Source organism: Poecilia latipinna, unplaced genomic scaffold (assembly GCF_001443285.1).
Source record: "Poecilia latipinna isolate Pla-1442-1.1 unplaced genomic scaffold, P_latipinna-1.0 Scaffold299, whole genome shotgun sequence".
Classification (NCBI taxonomy): Eukaryota; Metazoa; Chordata; class Actinopteri; order Cyprinodontiformes; family Poeciliidae; genus Poecilia; species Poecilia latipinna.
Genome location: NW_015112915.1, coordinates 352655 through 358079, shown reverse-complemented (window position 1 = coordinate 358079; position 5425 = coordinate 352655).

Here is a 5425-nt window from a genome sequence, read left to right as displayed (position 1 = left end):
TGCTTTTTTTTTTTTTTTTTTTTTTTTTACAGTTTTTCCTTCCACTCAACTTTTAATTCATTTGAATTCAGCACTCCCTGGCCACCCAGCTTTTTTCTTTTTTCTTTTTAAAGAAAAGCCACAAAACAATCATAAAATCCTGTTTGTTAATATTTTAGCAGTTAAATGGGTTTTATCAAAACATTGTGGCTCTTTAAGAACATTCAGATTTTTGATTTTTGATATGGCCCAAATTGAAATGAGTTTGACACCGCTGCATATTTTAACACATGATGGTGTTTAGAAATTCAGTTTTGAATAAAATTTACTGTGATGAAACTCCAGACGTTGTGAAAACTTTCAAGAGGATCTTAGATGACAGATTGGGCAAAAACCAGAATTTACAAGTCAACTTTTCAAATGTCTATGACAAAAAAAAAATCATCTTAGAGATTAAATAAACTAATGATTACCAAGAGGAGAGAAATAAAAAGTTATTACACAAAAACCTTCAATGAGGTGAATTAAAATCGCTGCTATCGGCCAAATTTCATCACCTTTGTAGGCCCTCCAGTAAGCGGCTTGCATCATTAATACGGCGGCTGCCACCGGTGTGACCAGAAATCTCACACAGACCTGAAAGCGTATTTTTCTCTAAGTGTTCAGCCATCACTCTAATCACTTTATAATCACTTCCATATTCTCTAATATCCATCAATTTGGGGATTAGAATCAGGGACATGCAGCCTGGTGACATTAGTGTTTGCTTTGGAGTGTGCCGTCCTCCATGATGTTCACATGTACAGAGGAAGCTGCTTGTATTTCATAATGTGTTAAAAGTCGACTTCAAAAGTCACATGAGGTAAATGTAAACTCGCTGTTTGCTGTATGAACAAAACAAAATCAATCTGAGCCACACACTGTGAAAAAGGGGGTCACCCCACCTTACAGGGTTAATGCCAATTTTCTCCCCAGACAGATGTGCCTCTTTAGTGGATTGAGTTGGCGTGTGCCATTTTTTTTTTTTCTCCTTTTCACCCTGGATTAATTAGAACGAGTGACATTTACAACAACAAGACGAAACAAAACAAAGGCTGCTCTGGTTCGAATTCATTCGTTTCTGTGTGGAGTTTGCAGATTCTCCCAACGCGTCGGTGAGGTTCTCACCGGGTACTCCGGGTTCCTCCCTCAATTCAAAAACATGACGAAAGGTAAGTCTGAACTCAAGTGTCTGAGTTTGTCTGGAAAAACAGTGTGATGACTTGGTCTCCATGGCAACCAAGAGGTAGATTATTATTAGATCTTTTTCTTCTCTTTTTTCTTTTCCATTGAGACGTTGCTACAGCAAATCATCATTTGTGATGAAAGCCATCTGCTTTTATCCGGTCTAGGAATCAACACAATGAATCACAGTTGTTTTTGTTTTTTTTACCCATTTTGGTTGCATTTGACAGTTTTTATTGTAATTAAGTGATTTTTCTTTTCCATTTCTGGAGGCTAAGAGGTAATAAGGTCTGTGTGTCTGTACTTTGTCACCGGGCTGTAAATCCTTAAAGTGTAGAGAGTTTGTGCAAGAATTAATCGATTATTGAAATAACTGTGAACTAATTTAGTAAATGATTAATCATTAACTGGAGTTAACAGACTCAAAACTAACCATTTGTGATGGAAAACTGTCAGTAATTAAGCCAAATTGTACAATATATATACATATATATGGAAAAAATTTAGACCACTTAAAATGATGAGTGTCTCTGATTTTACTCTTTATAGGTTATTTTTGAGTAAAATGAACATTGTTCTTTATTCTATCAACTGCTGACAACATGTCTCCCAAATTCCAAGCAAAAGCTTAGCTTTATGTGCAGAAAATGAGAAACGGTCAAAATAATGAAAAGGATGCAGAGCTTTCAGACCTCAAATAATGCAAGGAAAACAAGTTAATATTCATTTAGAAACAACAATACTATTGTTTTAACTCAGGAAAAGTTCGGAGATCACTATTTGGTGGAATAGCAGGAGGTTTTCAATGGGGTTCAGTGCAGTGGGCTCTTTGTTTTTTCCAGAGCTGTATTTATAAAACTCCTCATCAAGTGGCAGTTTTTGTATTAACCTGGTTCAAATTCACTAAAGGAATGCTGTCGTACTGCATTTTAGGCAATAAAATGCAGTTTATTTTTTGAAGGACTTGTTTATTTGCATCATTTAATGTTTCTCTAATAAGTGGTTAAATGTAAAATCTGTAGAATTAATCGGACAGTTGCAGCTCTAGCTCAATGTAAACATAAATAAATCTCCCTTTTTGTTGGTTTTTGAGAAATCATGACTGATGTACGAACATTGAATTTCTTCCACATATTCTTTGCAGCTTTACTCCACAGAGTATAAATTAAGAGAAACCGGCCAGATTTTGCGCGTACAGAAGCCCAGTGGATCAGTTCTCTTTGCGTTACTCTTCTTCACTGGCGCTCACGTCGCGTCGCTCTGTCTGCCTCACCCAGAGAAGAAGAAGAAAAGCATCTCTGACTATTGCAGCAGCCTCAAAACCGGGAAAACCCACACTGCTCAGAGATCCTCCAGGCTGAAAGGACATTCATGCCATGAAAGCAGAAAGGACTTGCCAAACATACTCAAGGTGTGCATGTTGTGGCGACTGTGGGGGTGTTTTAATGGTTATCGTTAATTCAGACACGTCTTTATTTAGCGCCGGGGTGGAGGAGGGAACCCGGGTGGATGACACTTCCAGGACGGCTGGAGGAGAGACAAAGTGAATCTCCTTATCCCTTGTAAACAAAAGCCCGGCTCCTAATTAACCTCCCCGCTGACCTCCACAACTTAACACCAACCTCTTAAGCCCTGAAACTTTAACCCCTTTACCAGTCTCTTGGAAAAGACCATCCACCACCGTCCCACACACTAACTCCCTCCTGAAAGCCTCCTCCTCGTTAAGCTCCTAATCACTTCCTGAGTCTTTGTTGTGCTTCTGGGTTCTTGCACGGCTGCAGGAGAATCTGGTGGACAATGGCGCCCGAGCAAAGGAGAGGCAGGGTGAGCATTTTTGGAGGTGGAAATTAAAGATGGACGGACGGATGGAGCTGAGCTCGAGGAAAGCTGAGGGACGCCGCGGTGTGTGTGGTCAACGTCTGACCGCGTCCTGACCTTTTGTCAAAGAGAGCCGAGAATGACAGGTACTCAAGTAACTGTACCTGAGTGACTAATCCCAGCGCCTGATTGGTTTGTAACTCAATACCCCATCCCAAGCTAATCCCGCCGTTTTACCGCCAGGGTCCTCGTTTACAACCCGAGAGGCCACAAACACCTCGCCAGGTCTGTGACACACAGATGTTCGCAAATATGTAACCAGATGGACGGCACGAAACACAATAATCCCATAATTTGACTAATAATCACTCACATGTGCCACTGATTTAAGAATATGGAGCAGCTGGGAGTGATGTAAAGGCTCCAATAACATAATTATCCCGTGTTTTGCTAGTAACACCTCTCCACTCAAAACGGGGCTTTTAATTAATCGACCGGGTGAAACAAACAGAGGAATAAACAGCTGGCTGTCGGGTTTTTCTCAGGCGGCGCATATCGAATAGATCAACATCCTGCTGGTGGCCATGTTGGAGGAAATGAAGCCGTAAAGGAGGAGAAGAAGAGGAAAAAAATAAATTACCTCATTGGGATAAATTACCATCAGAGCTGAAATCGTCTCAAAGGTAAATGTGTTAACCAGTAGGAAACCAGTTATCATATCGTTTATCATTTATCGTGATAAATTTTGTATCATGATAAGAATTTAGATTTATTGTTATCACAATAAATTCCAAATAATGTCTAAAACCACTCAGAATTGTCTCTAGTGTCAGGTTTTACTAATTTCTCCATTGTTTGTTCAATGAAAGCATCAATAAATACAAATAAATTTGAAAATCCTAATACAAATCACATTTCTTCACCTGACTGATTCCTAACAAAATCATTTTAGTCGTGGGAATATTTTCCAAGAGCAGCATTTGTGTCTCATGCAGTTACCTACAAAACGAAGAAATAAATATTTCTTATTGTTATTTTATTATCACAAAAATACCATAAAATATTGTGGTAAGACTTTAAGTTCATATCGACTAGAGTGTGATTAATTCACCAAATATACAAACACAAACAACCCAGACTGCAACCTATTCATGCTTTAAGAAAAGGACAAACCGTGTCAAGATGTTGCAAAATGCGAAACACAAAACTAGGATGAGCTAAAGTGACAAATACTCTTCAAAAAATAACTTGGAAGCTGCGAACTCTCAAAACTTTAATCTAATCAACTGTAGTGAGGACGAACCAGTGATTTCACAAGAGATTTCGCAAAAAATAAAATGAAAACTGATCTTAGAAGCAGAATGGAAGCAAAAGTGTCTAAATAAATGAAATGAATGAGTGGTGAGAGTGATTTGGTGGAGGGACAGAGAGCAACGTGGGGGAGGGGGCAGACTCCTGCCGTGTCTGGTGTGGTTGGGGGTAATCTGCTCTAATCTGCTGGATGTTAACCTATCTGAGCAGCAAGAGGCAGATTATCTCTCTAACAATGGCCGGTTGCTCATCTGCTAAATTACTCCACTCAAAAATCATATGCTCGGACTCACAGACACCGGCGGAGCGTCGCCACAGAATTAGATTTCACAAAGTGCTTGACGATAGCATCTCATTTGGCGAGTTACGTTCTGAAATCCACAAAACACGACAGACACCTCAGTGGAATCATGCATTCCCAGCTCCTCTCACGCAAGGTTAAAGTCTGGGCCAGTGCAAAAGGTTTTACAGTGAAAAGACTCGAGTGGGCGGGAATGGACAAGCGAAGGGAAAGGAGATAAATGGAAAGAACGAGGAGACAGAAAAACACTATTTGCATCTTTTTGCCTGCTTATAAAGGAATTCGAGTCACTCGGCTGGCGCAAGTTGTTCAGCTTGTCAGGGTCAGCCGAGTCAGGAGATATTGAAATGAAAAACCAATTGGACTGAATATCTTTAGTAGGAAGAAGGCTGCAATTACAATAGCTATAGAAAATGTAAGAATGTGAATATATAAAAGCCAAAAGAGGAGAATATGAATCAGGTTGTAGGTAAAGTCACAGTCTGAGGCGGATGAAATTTCATAAATGGTACAGGTGATAGGTCGCGGCGAAATTCTTTCCAAATAAAAAACAGCAGGAAAATAAAAAGAAAAGAAACGGTCTGTATTTAAACATATGTGCAGCTTTTTCGCTCACTCCAATGGAGAGCTGAATGTTGGTTTTCTAAATATGCAGTTCTTCTTTGTCTGAAGCAATAATGCAAGACGTGCTAAAATAATTACACAAAATCTGAAGTACAAGTTACACCGCCAGAAAAAAAAATACAGAAAAGTCAAAAAATAAAATTTAACATCAGTGTTGTGTTCAAGACC